Source organism: Stegostoma tigrinum, chromosome 36 (genome assembly GCF_030684315.1).
Source record: "Stegostoma tigrinum isolate sSteTig4 chromosome 36, sSteTig4.hap1, whole genome shotgun sequence".
Classification (NCBI taxonomy): domain Eukaryota; kingdom Metazoa; phylum Chordata; class Chondrichthyes; order Orectolobiformes; family Stegostomatidae; genus Stegostoma; species Stegostoma tigrinum.
The window spans coordinates 193,720-212,346 of record NC_081389.1 but is presented as its reverse complement, the minus strand read 5'-3'; the positions used below and the strand labels follow the sequence as shown (position 1 = coordinate 212,346).

Genomic DNA, 18,627 nt, shown 5'->3' with positions numbered 1-18,627 from the left:
ATCCCCAATCCTGATGATTTAGTGAATTGTATCTTCTTCAGTCATTTCAACTTCCATCCTACCCTCCATCAGAACACACCTTCCATCGATCTATTAATTCAGTTACAACTTAGCACCAGTCGGTGGCAAGTGATGCACATTTGAGGGTGGTATGTGATAATAAGCAAAAGGGTTCATTGCCCATGTTTCACCAGATGCCAGGCAACTTCATTGGCTGCAGAGATATTTGTGAACGTTCTCAGGGCGCCCCTGTCTCATTGGCAGTGTACCATTGTGCTGCCACCTGTGCTTGGTCTTTCCTGCCAACGGAAAATGACATACTCAAGGATGGTGATGTCTAAGATATTGTAAGGGAAGTGTTTGGAGGATGGAAGATGGAATATGGTCAGACCGACAAGAATGATTGAAGCAAACATCGATATTAAAGAGAAAAATGTTGGTGCAGAGATTATCAAGGCTTGAAGCAAATAGGATTGAAGTACAACATAAAAGTGGAAGAAATATCAAAAAGAGTTGGCATAAAATATTATATCTGATTGGATGGAGTATTCTGATTCAATTTGATCAATCAACAGTAGAAAGAGCTGGGCATGGTTTTACTGATTTTCATGATTCATAAAAAAAGTTACCTGATTTTGGCAGTGGACTATTTGTAAGTAATTTGAGTTCATGAAGAAGCGGCTGTAGAAATATTATATGTTCATATATTAGCTGCAGCGAGAACACAACCATGCCAATTGTGGATTGTTCCCTGTTGCCAGAGGAGAAACAGGCTGTTGCTGCAGAATATTTTGGTCTCCTTAAATTTTTGGGGACGTCATTGTTCTCTTTAGCCGGGTTGTGTGTGTGAACTCCTCCCTCAGTCTTCTTCCTCTTTGTCTGATCAGTGTTCCACCTGCCTGGTGATGCCTGGTTAATGAAGACTGATGTGTTGGAACGTTCCCATGAGAACTGCTGCCGACTGGATCTGCTTGATGAGAAATTCCCTTGAAGGAAATCCCCTTTATTCCTCAGTCTATTCTTTTCTTTGTCCCTGCACAGATCCTCCAGCCTGCATTTGACCTAGCCCTGCAGTAGTCTCCCAACTACAGTATCTGAGTCCTTAAATTTCTTGGCCCCTGCACAGATTTTCTCGCACAATTTGTCTTTTATAACTTCCTTGACCTGAATGCATTTACATAGAACGGAGACCATAGAACGGTGCAGCATAGCACAGGCCCTTCGGCCCACAGTGTTGTGCTGAACTTTTACCCTAATCCTAAGGTCTATCTAACCTCCATTTCTACCTTATACTATCATTCACATGTATATCTAATCGCCCCTGAAATGCCCCCAATGTGACTGACTCCATTACCCTCTCCTGCAATGCTTTCCACGCCCCACCACTCTCTGAGTAAAGAACCTACCTCTGATGTCTCGCCATATCTAACTCCATTCACTTTAAAACTATGCCCCCTCATAATAGTTACCTCCACCCTCGTAAAAAATAGTGTCTGGCTGTCTACTGTGTCTATACCTCTGATCATTTTGTGCACCTCATTCAAGTCACCTCTCATCGTTTGTCGTTCTGAAGAGAAAAGCCCCAGCTCTCTCAGCCTTTCCTCGTAAGACCTTCCCTCAATTCCAGACAACATCCTGCATCCTCTGCACCTTTTACAATACCTCCACATCTTTCCTGTAATGAGGCGACTGGAACAGGACACAATGCACAGATGTGGCAGAACCAGGCTTGTGTATAGCTGGAGCATAACTTCACGACACTTGAACTCGATCGCTCTATTAATGAAAGCTGACACACTATAACACTTCTTCACAACTCTATCCACCTGGGTGGCAGCTTCCAGGGAACTGTGAACATGAACCCCAAGATCCCTCTGCTCCTCCACACTGCCAAAAATCTTTCTGTTAACCCTATATTCTTCTTTCAAGTTTGTCCTTTCAAAATGAATCACCTCACACTTTTCAGGGTTAAACACCGCCTGCCACTTCGTAGCCCAGCTCTGCATCTAATCAATGTCCCTTTGTAACCTAAAACAGCCCTCCGTACTGTCCACAATGTGACCCACCTTCAGATCATCTGCAAACTTGCTAATCCACCCTTACACTCCTTCACCCAAATCATTTACAAAAATCACAAATAGAAGAGGACCCAGGACAGATCCTTGTGATACACCACTCGTAACTGAGCACCATGTTAAATATTTTCTGTCCACTCCCACCTTTTGTCTTCTAAGGGTCTGCCAATTCTGAATTCTGTCACATTTCCCCCTATCCCATGCCTCCTTGCCTTTTGAATGAGCCTACCATGAGGTCTGTTAAAAAATCCCTACAAAGTGACTGCTCCTTTCTTGTTCTGGACATCAACCCAAACTGACTCCGTTGATATATCATTCTCAAACTGCCTTTCAGTAGCTGTTATACCTGCCCTGACTCGCAATGCCACTCCCCTGCCTCTTTTTCCACTCTCCCTATTTCTTTTAATGCATCTAAATCCTGGGACTTACAACAACCATTCCTGTCCCTGAGTTTCCCAAGTTTCTGTAATGTTGATAACATCGTAGTTCCAAGTACCGCCCCATGCTCGAAGTCATCTGCCTTATTTCTGATACTTATAACATGGAAGTATATACACCTCAAGCCATTTCTGTGTCCACAATTACGCTGCATCAACCACATTTCATTGTAAATAACCTCACTCCCTGTTGTGTCTGTTGGAAGAATGCATACCTCATCCTCTGAATTATAAATCTGTTTCTCCAACCCATGCCTATCCATTTTAAACCATCCCGTATAACTCGAGCAATCCTCACTCCCAGTTTCTTTGTGCCCTTCTGGTTCAAGTGCAACCCGTCCTTACTGTACAGTTCCCACCTTCCCCAGAATGGACTGCAATTATCCACATAATGGAAGCCCTCCCTCCCACACCAGCTCTATAGCCACGTGTTTAGCTGCACACTCTCCATATTTCTTACCTCGTTATCACATCACACTGGTAGGAATCCACAGATAGCTACCCTGTTTGTCCTGGACTTCAGCTTCCAACCTAGCTCCCTGTCCTCGTTTTTCAAATTCTCTGTCCTCTTTCTACCTGTGTCATTGGTACCGATGTGTACCATGACTGCTGGTTGCTCACCCTCCACCTTAAGGAACTTGAAGACACAATCCGAGACATCACAGGCGCTGGCACCCAGGAGGCAACATACCATCTGTTCATCTTGCTCCTGTCCACAAAACCTCCTGTCTATGCCTCTTACTATCGAATTCCCCACTTCAATAGTTCTCCTATTCTTCCCCTTCCCTTCTGTGCCACAGGGCCAGGCTAGTGCCAGAGACCTGTTGGCTCTGGCCTTCTCCTGGAAGGTCATCATCCCCAACAGTATCCAAAATGGTATATTTTTTATTGAAGGGAGTGGCCACAGGGGACCCCTGCACTATCTACCTATCCCCTTTCCCCTTCCTGACAGTCACCCAGCTACCTTTTCCTGTACCGTGGATGTGACCACCTCCCTATAATTCCTCTCTATCACCCCCCTCAGCCTCCCGAATGATCCGGAGCTCATCCAGCTCCAGCTCCAGTTCCCTAACACGGTTTGTGAGGAGCTGGAGATGGGTGCACTTCTCGCAGGTGACGTCAGAGGGGACACCAGCAGTGACCCTTACCTCCCACATCCTGCAAGAGGAGCATGTAACTGCCCTAGCTTCCATTCCCTCTCCTCTAGATTTCCAGAAGAAATTGAAAAGGAAACCTTACCTGACTGGTCCTCCACACTGTCTTGTTTTTATTTGGTTAGAGAAGGAGGATGGATGGGAGACACTACATGTGTGGAGTTTTGGGTTTAGTCAATGCCTGAATATATCAGTTCCTTACTGGCTCTCATTCTCTCCACACACCCAACGCTGAAAACAAGAGGGTCGCTGCTGTTCGAGGTAAGTTTTTATACTGGAGAAAAGTTCCAGTGCAGAATTGATCCAGACTCTGCTGTCTTTGTCTTGCAGCTTCTTTCCTGAGGCCCCCTCTCTGAGCCTGGCACTCATTGTTCATGTTTCTCGGGGCAGGTCATTTTCTTCAAATCAATATTCTGAAGCATTTTGGCCAAATGTCATGGGGCAGCTATTCATGAAATTGGATGATCATTGTCTTCATCTGAGTGTTAAATTACCCTTCTTTCTAAGAACAAACACTTCTTATTTTCGAAAACATCTCTTTGATACTCTCTGATGAAGGGTCTAGGCCCGAAACGTCAGCTTTTGTGCTCCTGAGATGCTGCTTGGCCTGCTGTGTTCATCCAGCCTCACATTTTATTATCTTGGAATCTCCAGCATCTGCAGTTCCCATTATCTTTGATACGAGGGTGTGTTTTGCACAAGGTGATTTGTTGATGACAGCTCAATAGGTATCACAACATTTTTTTTGTAATGCTTCCCTTTGTTTTATAATGACAGGATTTTGGAATTACAGAATTTTGCTGTACTGCCTGTGTAATAATTCAGAAGGCACAACTAGAAAGAAACATTTGTTGCTGAACACAAAGATACAGCTATATTCCTGACTAGCATAGGCAAGTCTCAGATCAGGGCAGACAGCTTTGCAGATCCATTTCTGTAAGCCGCACCTCCATTTCCCACCTGCCAACTTCATCCCACCTACTTGACCTGTTCGTCCTCCCCTGACTGACCTATCCTCTCCCCACCTCCCCACCTATACTCTCCCCTCCACCTATCTCCTCTATCCATCTTCGGTCCGCCTCCCCCTATCTTCCTATTTATTTCAGAATCCTCTCCCAATCCCCCTCTCTGATGAAAGGTCTAGGCCTGAAACATCAGCTTTTGTGCTCCTGAGATGCTGCTTGGACAAATTGCCTCCATTTCACATCTTAATTAAAAACTCACTTTACATCTAAGAGACGGCAAGAAATGCAGGTGCTGGTGTCAGAGATAACACAGTACGGAGCTGGAGGGACACAGAAGGCCAGGCAACATTAGAGGAACAGGAAAGTTGACGTTTTGGGCCAGGACCTGCCTTCAGAAATAAGAAACATCTTACTATTTTAAAATTTACATACTACTTTTTATCTATAATTTAGCAGCTGTGGGGAGTTGGAGCTGCAGAACAAAAGTCAGCTTTTCTCCAGCAGACAAGAAACAGAAGCATTTAGCTTGTACACGGGCTCCTCACAGGAACAGAGAGAGGGAGAGAGATAAAGTGATACAGAAACAGAAACAATGAGCAGGACATAACCAAAAAACTGAGACACAGAGACAGAGAGAGATGCAGAGAAAGGCAGAGTGGCAGTTTTAATAAATGAACTTGTGTTGGCAATCCCTGCATTTTCCAGGGTTAATGCGAGATGTTTGGGAATAGGTACCGTCTGGTTACAGGACAATGGTTGGGAAATAGAGGACATAGTGGAACATGTCTTGAAGACACGGAACCAGCATCATTCATTCAGATAGTGGTGCTCATTCCTCCTGTTGGCCCCTTTTTTTCTGCTCATAGTTCTGGTTCTCCAAGCATCACCTCCTTGTCAGTCCAACCATGCACAGAATGGCCATTTTGGAGTGACGACAACATAGACAAACCATTCAGACCCCCTGAACCTTTCTGTGACTCAGCAGCAGCATTTGCTGACACCTTAGAGCATGCTTACTACGAGCTGATGAAGACATGTGCATGAAATTCAAGGGAACACAGTGAAAAAGTGTATTCTAGGTCAAAGGCCAAAGAAACAGAGACTAGAGGTGGGGGGTGCCTAAGGCAAGAGGGAAAATGCCTCTTGGATTTGTTGCAGTGGCAAAACCAAAGGACCAAGTGTCTGGGATTGCGGGAGATAAGAGATCAGGCCAAGAGGCATAGAGGCTGGACGTGGCAGTGGGAGCGAGAGTTCAGGACAAGTGTTGAAGCGACTGAGGCTGGGCCATGGAGAGAGTTAAGGACAGGGGGTAAAAAGACTTGAGCTGGGGTGGAGGTTAGATCAGAAGGGTAAAGAAATTGTGTGTGTTTGGTGGAGAGATCAGGACAGGTGTAAAGTGACTGAGATGGGCGGATGTGAGTGACCAGGAGAAGGGACAAAGAGACTGGAAATGGGGACTAGGGAAGAGAGCTAGACAAAGGAAAAGAGATTGGGTATGGGAGGGAGGGTAGAGAGATTAGGACCAGTGGTACGGAGACTTGGATTTGTGGTGTCAAGTTATCAGGAGCAATGGTACCAACTAGGTCAGGGGAAGACAGAGAAATCAGGACTTATGAAGGGTGAGAGAAGACATCTGTGGAGTGATCCTAAGTGGAGAGGATAAAGTAAAGATGGGAAAGGGTTCAGGAGCAATAGACAGGAATTTGGGAAGCATGAGATCGGAACAAAAACAGAAATTTCTGGAAAAGCTTAGATGGTCTGGCAGCAACCATGGAGATAAATCAAAGTTAACCTTATGGGTCCAGTGATACTTCCTCAGAACTGATGTTAGATCAGGCAAAATTGGTTTCAATGATAAATATGGGTGTGAAAGGGGGTGAGGTGCTAACGATGGGTGGAGACAAAGCACAAAAAGCACAAATAGTGAGAAGAACAGTTGGACAGACAAAGGAGTGGATAACAATCAGCTTGGGAGAATGAATGGCTGCTAATGAGGTCTGTTCATGTCTAACAATGGGTTGTGTGTAATAACAGACCAGATGGCAATAATGTGTGTTGTGCAGGTGGTGGGAAAAGGACTTGGGACGAGGTGCCATGAGCCCTAAAATTCTTCATCTCGATATTGAGTCCAGAAGACTGCAATGTCCCCAAGTGAGAAATGAAGCGTTGTTTCTCCATCTTGAGCTTCACTTCACTAGAGCACTGCAGCAAACCTGAGACAGATGTTCAGGCAGGGAACAAGGTGCAGTGTTGAAGTGGCAGGGAACAGGAATCTTAAGGTCAGTTTTGAAGACAGAACATAGGTGTTCTGCAAAGTGGCGAACTAGCCTATGCTTTGTTTTCCCAAAGTAGACTAGATTGAGTGACTGCTTCATCTGGAAGGTGTGTTTTGTCCCTTGGATACTGGGGAGGGAGGAAGTAAACAGTGAGGTGTCACACCTTCTGTGGTTGAACGGGAAGATGGCATTGGGTTGTGGGGCAGTGGTGTTGAGACTGAAGAAGTAGTGGACCAGACTATCCGTGGATAAAGCTCCCTTCAGAACGCGTAGAGAGGAGGGGAGGGAATATGTACCTGGTGGTAGTGTCCCATTGGAGGTGGCAGAAATGGTGTCTAATGATATTCTGGGTGTGAATGTTGCTGGGATGGTAGATGAGATCAAGGGGGACCCTATTGCTCTTGTGGGAGGGAAGAAAGGGGATGAGGGCTGCAGTGCAGTAGATCGGCCAGATCCAGCTAATGGGCGTTGTCAACAGTGGTGCTGGGGAATGCGGAGGAAAGATATAGGTGGGCAATTTGGAGATACACTTGTCAAAGTTGGCATCATCAGAATAGATATGACTGAGATGGAGGAACTGGAAGAATGAAACAGAGTCTTGACAGAAAGCAGGGTCTGAAGATGCACAGTCAAGGCAAATGGGGGAATCAGTGGGGTTTATCATGTAAGTTGGTGGCCAGCCCATACCCTGAACATAAACAGAGATGTCAAGAAAGGGAAGAGCAGAGTGAGAGATGGACCAGGAGAACGTAAGAGCAGGGTGGAAATTGGAAGCTAAATTGATCAAAATTTTCAATTCCAAACAAGGGACGAATGCTGCACAGATGATATCATTGATAGACCAGAGAAAGAGTTGTGGTGGGTGTCGGGAATAGAACTGGAAGCAGGAATGTTCCACTTAGTTCACAAAGAGCCAGGCATAACTGGGGCCCATGTGTGTACCCATGGCTACACTTTTGGCCTGAAGAATGTGAGAGGACTCAAAAGAGAATTTGTTCAGGTTGAGGATGAACTCGGCCAGGTGGAGGAGAGTGGTGATAGATCAGGACAGTTCAGGCTTTTGTTCCAGGATGAACTGGAAATCCCTGACACTATGCTGATGGGGGAGAAATGTGTAAAGGGATTGCATGTCCATGGTAAAGAGGAGGTGACTGGGCACCGCAAACTGGAAATTTTGAGGCCTATATAAAACGTCAAATGGATCGTGGAATATCAGCGGGAAAGGGACTAGGCAAGGGGAGAAAATGAAACATGACATAGGGATTCGGACACGAGATTGTGATTGCGGGTAGTGGGTATCGGGTGGTAAGATTTCGGGGCTTGCAGTGGAAAAATACATGCACCCTTAGGTTTTGCTCATCTCAAATTATACTTCAATTTCAATGTTTTCTGTCCAATTGCCTGATTCACACTCTTTATAATTCCTTACTTCGGGATGGGCACATTAGAAATGTGGATCTTATTCAAAGAAAAGCTCCTGTGTGTCCTAGATAAGTATGTACCTGTCAGGCAGGGAAGGAGCTGTAGAGCGCAGGAGCCGCGGTTTATGAAGGAAGTGGAATCTCTGGTCAAGAGGAAGAAGGCGGCTTCTGTTAGGATGAGATGTGAAGGCTCAGTTAGGGCACTTGAGGGATACAAGGTAGCCAGGAAAGACCTAAAGAAAGAGCTCAGAAGAGCCAGGAGGAGACATGAGAAGTTGTTGGCGGATAGGATCAGGGGAAACCCTAAGGATTTCTATAAGTATTTAAGGAATAAAAGAATGACGAAAGTAAGATTAGGCCCAATCAAGGATAGTAGTGGGAAGTTGTGTGTGGAGTCAGAGGAAATGGGGGAAGCACTAAATGAATATTTTTCGACAGTATTCACTCTAGAGAATGACAATGTTGTCGAGGAGAATACTGAGATACAGGCTACTAAACTAGGAGGAATTGAGGTTCATAAGGAAGAGGCATTAGAAATCCTACAGAGTATGAAGATAGATAAGTCCCCTGGGCCGGATGGGATTTATCCTAGGATCCTCTGGGAAGCCAGGGAGGAGATTGCCGAGCTTTGGACATTGGTCTTCAACTCGTCATTGTCTACAGGAATAGTGCCAGACGACCGGAGGATAGCAAACGTCGTTCCCCTGTTCAAGAAGGGGAGGAGAGAGAACCTTGGTAATTATAGGCCAGTGATCCTTACCTCAGTCGTTGGTAAAGTGTTGGAAAAGGTTACAAGAGATAGGGTTTATAATCATCTAGAAAAGAATAATTTGATTAGGAATAGACCGCATGGTTTTGTGAAGGGTAGGTCGTGCCTCACATGCTTTATTGAGTTCTTTGAGAAGGTGGCCACACAGGTAGATGAGAGTAAACCAGTTGATGTGGTGTTTATGGATTTTAGCAAGGCATTCGATAATGTTCCCCGCAGTAGGCAATTGTACAAAATGCGGAGGAATGGGATTGTGGGAGATATAGCAGTTTGGATCAGAAATTGGCTTGCTGAAAGAAGACAGAGGATGGTAGTTGATGGGAAATGTTCATCCTGGAGACCAGTTACTAGTGGTGTACTGCAAGGGTCAGTGTTGGGTCCACTGCTGTTTGTCATTTTTATAAATGACCTGGATGAGGGCATAGAAGGATGGGTTAGTAAATTTGCAGACGACACTAAGGTCGGTGAAGTTGTGGATAGTGATGAAGGATGCTGTAGGTTGCAGAGAGACATAGATAAGCTGCAGAGCTGGGCTGAGAGGTGGCAAATGGAGTTTAGTGTGGACAAGTGTGAGGTGATGCACTTTGGTAGGAGTAACCAGAATGCAAAGTACTGGGCTCATGCTAAGATTCTTGGTGGTGTAGATGAGCATGTACACAGATCCTTGAAAGTTGCCACCCAGGTTGACAGGGCTGTTAAAAGGCATACAGTGTTAAATAGAGGGATCGAGTTCCGGAACCAAGAGGTTATGCTGCAGCTGTAGAAAACTCTGGCGCGGCTGCGCTTGGAGTATTGCGTACAGTTCTGGTCACCGCATTATAAGAAGGATGTGGAAGCTTTGGAAAGGGTGCAGAGGAGATTTACTAGGATGTTGCCTGGTATGAAGGGAAGGTCTTACAAGGAAAGGCTGAGGGACTTGAGGCTGTTTTCATTAGAGAGAAGAAAGTTGAGAGGTGACTTAATTGAGACATATAAAATAATCAGAGGGTTGGATAGGGTGGATAGGGAGAGCCTTTTTCCTAGGATGGTGATGGCGAGCACGAGGGGGCATAGCTTTAAATTCAGGGCTGAAAGATGTAGGACAGATGCCAGAGGTAGTTTCTTTACTCAAAGAGTATTAAGGGAATGGAACACTTTGCCTTCAATGGTAGTAGATGCGCTGAATTTAAGTACATTTATGTCGTCATTGGACAAGCATATGGACATGCATGGAATAGTATAGGTTAGATGGGCTTCAGATTGATATGACAGGTCGGCACAACATCGAGGGCCGAAGGGCCTGTACTGTGCTGGAATGTTCTATGTTACATTACCAACTCACCATATACAAAAGTTCTTGTCTGTTTACAATTCCCTCCTTCCTCAGTGAATCACAAGCCCTGGGATGTTAGACTCAGTGAGTAGGTAGAGAGATGAACTGGTCTTTTGACTGACTGCTTTAATACAGAGCGAGATCCAAGTCAGCAGGTATTCGATTCAAAGTCCTCAATGAAAAAGACAACATAATGTGGCCCTGGAGGAATACAGCAGGCCTGGCAGCATCAGGAGAGCAGGAAAGATAATGTTTTGTTTTTGGACCCTTCTTCAGAAATAGGGAGCAGGGAGGGGGAAGGGAGCTGGGAAATAAATAGAGAGAGATGGGGTGGAGTTGGGGAAGGTCAGTGGGAGGGTAATAGGTGAGTGTAGGTAGGGAGCGGTGCGGATTGGTCAGTGGGATAGGTGGGGCAGATAGGTGGGAGACGAGATGGATAGTTTGTGCCAGGTCAAGGAAGTGGAGATGAGAGGAAGGCTTGGACATGGGATGGGGGTGAGGTGTGGGAAGATTATAAAAATGCCTTCCTCTTCGTCTCTGTCCTAGCTGGGTGACCACTTCCTCTGAGACTATGCCCTCTGGTCCTAGACTCTCCCACAAGTGGAAACAACCTCTCTGCATCTCCACTATCAAGCCAAATAAGAGTGTTATATTTGTCAATGAGGTCACCTTTCATTCATTTAAACTCCAGCCAATACCATCTCATATCACTCGAACATCTCCCAGAACAGAATCTTTCCATGCCTGGTTTGAAACTGCTCTGGACTAACTCCGATGCCAATATATCTTTCCTTAGATAGGGGACCCAAAACTGTTCAAAGTATTCAGCTTTGTGTAGTTATCGCAAGACTTTCCCATTTTTAACTCCAGTTTGTTTGAAATAAAGGCCGAAATTCCAAATGCCTTCCCAGCTGCAGTCATTCCCAGTATTTATTCTCCTGCTCCTCAATCTATTAATTTGCTTTTTGGAGCTCAGGAGAAAGGGAAACTGGGTGGACAGTTACATAGAACATAGAACAGAGAACATTACAGCACAGTACAGGCCTTTCGGCCCTTGATGTTGTGTCGACCTGTCATACCGATCTGAAGCCCTTAGTTCCTAAGTTGTCTTGCTGTCCCCTCTTCTGTGGCTATATTCACACCCAGATTCGCATTGAGATGGAATGCATGGTGTCCATCAACACCTTCGAAGCTGAGAGAGCAGTAGGATGCATGGTGTGTGGGGACAGTTGGGTGAAGTGTATTGTGAAAACCCCCAAAACTATCCTGATTTACTGCCTCCCCTTTGCATTTCACACTTGTTCAATGAGTCAATTTGATGGTGGTTTTGTATTCCAAAATAGGAATTGGATTTCTTTGTGAACATTATTTTCCTCTACAACATCATTTTGGTTCAGTTCTGTGAGTTTTCCCATATTGTATAGTTGTGTCAGAATGCCCCTCGGAGAAGCCTTTGGTTTTACTTTGGTTTATTTTACGAACGGTCTGAATCTTTTCCTCACTAAGAGAGTTTCCACTGGATCTGTAAAGGGTCCAGCAAGTAAGGGTTTGTTTTGAACTGCAGTTGAAAATAAGACCAGTTGCAAATCTCTAAAATTTTCTGCTGCCTAATTCAATGGACAGATAGAGGTCAATTGAATGGTGGTAACAGACAGATTTGTCAAGGGTATGGTGCAGGAACTCAGTGTAAAATTGACTGTTGCCTGAAGGGTAAGCCATCTTTCCTGCCCCTTTTCAAGGTTATGCAACTTCCCAAGTAACTTCTTAAATTCTTTCCCTCTCCTTAAACCTATGTGCTCTACTCTTTGATTCCACTACCCTGGGAAATGACCTTGGGTATTCACCCAAACCTTGTCCCTCATGATTTTATGAACCTCTATAAGGTCACCCCTCAGCCTCCAATGCTCCAGAGCAAACAGCCCCAGCCTATTCAGCCCCTCCCTACAATTCAAACCCTACAATCTTGCTAACGTCCTTTTAAATCTTATGTGAGCCCTTTTAAGTTTCACAACAGCTTTCCTGTAGCAGGGAGACCAGAAATGAATGCAGTATTCCAAAAATGGCCTAACAATGTTCTGTACAGCCGCAAGATGACATCCCAACTGCTGCACTCAATGCAATAACCAATAAAGGTAAGCGTATCAAATGACTCCCTCACTACTGTGTAATTCCACTTTCCAGGATATATTACACCGATACATTTTGGTCTTTTTGTTCGACAGGACTCCCCGCGGCCTTACCATTGGGTGTATGTGTCCTGCCCTCATTTGCCTTACCAAAATGCAAAAGATCACATTTATCAAAATTAAACTCCATCTGCCAGTCTTTGGCCCATTGATCAATACTCTGAGACAACTTTTTTTGCTGTTAACTTCACCATTACATTAATAGTCTTCTGCAAAGTGACATCATTCTTTGTATATCTGCATCCAAATCATTTCAATAAAAATCAATGGACCCAGCACCGATCCTTATTGCACATTGCTAGTCACAGGCCTCCATTCCAAAGAACAATCCTCCACCACTACCCTCTGCCTCCTACCTCCAAGCCAATTTTGTATTTAAATGGCTAGGTCCCCTGTATTCTATGTGACCTACCTTCCTAACTGATCTACCATACAGAACCTTATTGAACGTGTTGCTGAAGTCCTCATAGACAATGTCCAGAATTCTGCCTTCATCAATCTTCTTTGTCACCTCTTCAAGAAACTCAATCAAGTTAGTTTGACATGATTTCCCATGCACAAAGCCACAAATCCCGAGATAGCCCTTGCCTTTTGAAGTAAATGTGAATCTAATCTCTCAAAATGCCATCCAACAACTTACCTGCTACTGATAGCAGGCTTGCCAGCCTATAGTTTCCTGGCTTTTCCTGAAAAAGTTTCTTAAATGGTGGCACCACATTAGCCAACCTCCAGTCTTCCGTCACCTTGCCCGTGGCTATCAATGATACAAACATCTCAGCGAGGTGTCCAGAAATAATTTCTATACTGCATTGTCTGGGCCACACCTGATCAAGTCTATTTATGCATTTTAAGTTGTTCAGCTCTTCCTCCTCTGTAATATGGACACTTTTCAATTTATCATGACTTTGAGTTCTCCAAGTTCTTCAGCTTCTATAACCTTCTCCGCAGTGAACAATGCTGTGAAATGCTCAGTTTGCAACTCTCCTTGAGCTGCGTTTCCACACATAGACTGTCTTGTTGATATTTACTCTCTCCCCAGATCCTCATTTGACCTTAATGTATTTGTAGAATCTGTTTGTATATTCCCTCATCCTGTTTGTGAAAGCTGTATGATGCTCATTTTGCCCTCCTGATTTCCCTCTTGAATATACTCCTTTTCCCTGTTACTCTCGGGATTCACTCACACCCAGCTGTGTATCCTTGACAGATGCCTTCTTCTTTGTCTTGACCAGAGCTTCGATTTCTCTAGTTTCCAACCTTCCCTGAAACTACAAACCTCGCCCTTCACACTAACAGGAGTATAATGTCCCTTTACTCTCATCTCATTTTGAAAGGCCTTCCACTTCTCAGCCATTTGAAACAATGAGTTATTAGTCTTGTAATATTTTGCTGAATGCAAACCCTATTTAGAAGAAATTTCCTAACAACACAATTTGGAGCCACTTTCTGCCTGTTGTATTTGAAGAAGTTCAGCAGAAACAAAGGAAAACGCTCAGTGTCGATGCTGAAACTGTGTGATAGGGCACTATCCTAATAAAGGAGAAGGTGGAGATTTTCCAGCTGGTTGTGTTGATACCTCGAGTTAACATTAATTTCTAAAGTGTGAGATCGGACATTTGTACAAATAAACTTGTTGCAAGAGGGTGAAACCATGAAGAGTGGAAGGACAAACAATTGTTTTATAGCATCTTTTCTCACAGGAAATTTAACGCTTGGAACTCAGCAGTGGTGAGTGGAGACCCAGGGATGTGAAAAACAACAATGGTAAAAAAGATTGTTTATGCTTGGGCCACTGGGAAAATTAACCCTCAATTTCAATCTGTTTCCAGTTCTAAATTTGAGGGTTTGAACATTATTAATTGTAGAATAAACCTGTGGAATCTGATACTGGATCAGTATCCTTACTTTGGGAATGTTCTGGCAGAGGTCTGGAAGAACCCAACGGGATTGCTTTTTAAATGTGATAATTTACCTGAATTCAACGACAGTATTGATTTTTTTTGACAATCAGAGAAATGCAGAACACTGTGCGCAGATCCTGAATGCTGGGGTGAATGATCTGATTGTGTACAGCTTAATCCATCACAAGCTACTCCCATGATGCCCAGAATTAGTAAGCCCTCGTCTCACTGAGTTAATTGATTTGAAAAGGCTGAGATCAGTGTCTGGGTTGACATCATGAGATTTGGTGGTGAGGAGCGGAAGGAATAGTTCAGTAAGTTGACTGAAGATCAGAAAGTGGCAGCTTTCTGTAGAAGGGTCGAGGCCTGAAATGCCAGCTTTCTTGCTCCTCTGACGCTGCTTGGCCTGCTGTGTTCATTCAGCTCTCCACTTTGTTATCTCAGATTCTCCAGCATCTGCAGTTCCTACTATCTCAGAACATGACAGCTGCTGTTTTTAAACATGTCAAAGAGAATGGGACCCTATACACAGTGAACTACAACCCCTCACACTGCTGGATCCTCAGTGTGTCACTGGGCCCCATCTTCACACAATGTGACAGAAAACCGTAGCAAGCTCCCAACACTATATTCCTAACGCATTCACAACATTCTGGGAAATCTTCATGGCCCAGAGATTGAAAACTCCTGTGATTTGTTACTGAAGCTCAGAGTGATGGCCTTCTCTGTAGTTTCTGAGAAGAAGATTTTTTTAGAAATGGAGATTTGATGCAGTACAATGTGTACCTGATGTAAACCTATCCTGTCTGGGTTCCTGTTGGAACTTTTGGACAGAGATGTTTCTATCCAGATTGCAGTTTACACATTTCCATACCTCACTATCTAAGGGTTTGTCATTGCACTCATGTAATTCCTGACTGTGGATACTGAGGATATCCGTAACCATCTCAATGAAGCTCGCAGAAAGGAAGACAGACGGTTTGAGATATTTCTCCATTCTGTTGCGGGTCTCTCCACCCCACAGCAGCTTTCCCCCAAAGGAGTTTGTAGATGCACCTCATCAGCAAACAACGTGCCAAATGTTTGGCTGGGTGTCGGAGAATGTTGAAGAACAATTTGGATATGAAGAGAAAAGGAGAATACTGAACACATTTCACTGTCTGTTTGAGATTCAGAGTAAAATCATCATGGGACCTATAGAATTATACTAACGTTCAGTCGATTGAAATTGGCCGCTGGTTATTGTGCAGCGCTGTCCATTGTTATTGGACTCTGTGATGAAATAAAAGAGCTTAATTCAGAGGAATGCAAGTTCCAGAAGAAGGATTTAATCAACTGGTGTCTATACTTCAAACCTGGTTTTGAGTTAATTGTTGAATTAATTTGGTGCTTTGTGTCAAAACAAAGTCTCTTCAAGGAAACCAGATAACGAGAGATGAACACAAGTTGCATGATTAATATGAAAATGAGGAAATCAATCCCTAAGGAGATTGGAATATAAAATTAATTCTTGACAAAAAAAATCCTGAACAATATCCATTATCAATGCATATTGTTACTGAACGCAGTTGCAATGGAATTTTAAGAAACAAAAAGTTTGAACAACAGTTTTAATAGATTGACACAATCCAACAAAAGAGCCTGTTTGATTGGCATCATATCTACAAGTATTCAATCCTTCCATCAATAATGTTTAGTAATAACAGTGTAAACTATCTACAAGATGCACTGCAGAAATTCACCCAAGATCCTTAACACTTCCAAATCCATGACCATTTCCATCTAGAAAGATACAGGCAGTAGATACATGGACAACACCACCACCTACATGTTCCCCTCTGAACCACTCATCGCACTGACTTGGAAATATATTGCTGTTCCTTCACCGTTGCTGGATCAAAATCCTGGAACTACCCCCTTAACAGCATTGTGGGTAAACCTATAATACATGGAGTGCAGTGGTTTAAGAAATAGCTCACCCAGCATCTTCTCAAGGGGGCAATAAATGCTGGCCTCGTAATTGATATACACATCCCATGAAAGCATAAAACGTGTTAAATGTTTGATTTCATTTTGAAGAACAGATAATATCTGGAATCTTAGTCCTGCCAGTAAAAAGTATTGAAAAATAACTGATTATGAAGCATTAGCCTTGAGTTGAGATGTACCTCGGTTTTCATCAGTCAATTTCAGGGCATGAGCCATACCGTTAATGGTAAGTTCCTGGATTGTGTAACTGAACCACGTGATCTTGGAGTGCAGGTTCATAGTTCCTTGAAAGTCCTCGGAGTTTCAGGTAGATAGATAATGAAGAAGCCATTTGGTATGCTTGCCAGTTGGTGAGTATAGGATAATAAAATGTGAGGCTGGATAAACACAGCAGGCCCAGCAGCATCTCAGGAGCACAAAAGCTGACGTTTCAGGCCTAGACCCTTCATCAGAGAGTGGGATGGGGTGAGGGTTCTGGAATAAATAGGGAGAGAGTGGGAGCCGGACCGAAGATGGAGAGAAAAGAAGATAGGTTGAGAGGAGAGTATAGGTGGGGAGGTAGGGAAGGGATAGGTCAGTCCAGGGAAGATGGACACGTCAAGGAGGTGGCATGAGGTTAGTCGGTAGGAGATGGTGGTGCGGCTTGGGGTGGGAGGAAGGGATGGGTGAGAGGAAGAACAGGTTAGGGAGGCAGAGACAGGCTGGACTGGTTTTGGGATGCAGTGGGTGGAGGGGAAGAGCTGGGCTGGTTGTGTGGTGCAGTGGGGGGAGGGGACGATCTGGGCTGGTTTTGGGATGCGTTGGGGGAAGGGGAGATTTTCAAGCTGTTGAAGTCCACATTGATACCATTGGGCTGCAAGGTTCCCAAGCAGAATATGTGTTGCTGTTCCTGCAACCTTCGGGTGGCATCATTGTGGCACTGCAGGAGGCCCATGATGGATAAGTCATCAAAAGAATGGGAGGGGGAGTTGAAATGTTTCACGACTGGGAGGTGCAGTTATTTATTGTGATCTGAGCATAGGGACTGCTTTGCAGAACACAAAGAGTTTTTTTCAACAGTGCCCACTCCCTCAGCACTGACCCTCCGACGGGGGGTATTGAGTATATGCAGAGTATAGGAGTCGGTTTGTCATGTTGCGGCTGGACAGGGCATTGGTTAGGTCACTTTTGGAATATTGTGTTCAAATTTGGTCTCCCTTTATTGGAAGGATGTTGAAACTTGAAAGGGATGACAAAACATTTACAAGGATTTTGTCAGGTTTGGAGGGTTTGAGCTATAGAGAGAGTCTGAATAGACTGGGGCTATTTTTCCTGCACCATCAAAGGCAGACAGGTAACCTTGTGAAAGTTTAGAATATGATGAAGGGCTTAGATAGGGTGAATAGCCAAGTCTTTTCCCCAGAGTAGGGGAGTCCAAAACCAGAAAGCATAGATTTCAGTGAGAGGGGAAAGATTTAAAAGGGACAAAAGTGCCAACTTTTCTATGTAGAGGGTGGTGTGTGGATGTATTGAGCTGCTAGTGGAAGTGGTGGAGGCTGGGGCAATGACAACATTTAAAAGATATCTGGATGGGTACATAAATAGGAAGGGTTCTTATAATGTTGTAAAGTCAGCTGCAAAGTTAATGAAATATTTTTCTCCATGAGGGAGCAATCATTGAGGTATTTTTCGTTTTTCATGGAACTGTCAGCTTCACTCGCTGTTCATTTCTTACCAAGGGGGCAATTAAGAGTCAACCACATTTCTGCAGCACATGTACTTCAGACCAGCTAATGATGGCAGATTCCTTCCCTCAAGGCCATGAAGAAAACTCATGTTTTTCTGACAATCAACAATGGTCATCAATAGATTATTTTTATTTCGGATATTTATTGATTTCAAATTGCACCAATTGCTGTGGTGAGATTCGAATCCAAGTCCCCAGAACATTACATATGCCATTACCTCCCCATAGCTCTAATAGGTTATTCAGATTATGATGCAATGAGTGCAGACTAAGGTATATCTAAAAGATTAACAAAAAGTATTTTTAATGAAAACGGAGAAATTGAAAGAAGCTCTGAATTTACACCAGTGACAGGAAAACCTCCTTATTAATTTCAGAAGAATTGTTCTCATTTCCTTTCATATCCAAGAGAAACA

General features: G+C 44.0%; 1 pseudogene; it reads left to right on the top strand.

The window, feature by feature from the left end:
• The first annotated feature begins 7,796 nt into the window (after positions 1-7,796).
• Positions 7,797-15,604, top strand: LOC132206352 (NLR family CARD domain-containing protein 3-like; annotated as a pseudogene).
• The last annotated feature ends 3,023 nt before the right edge of the window (positions 15,605-18,627 follow it).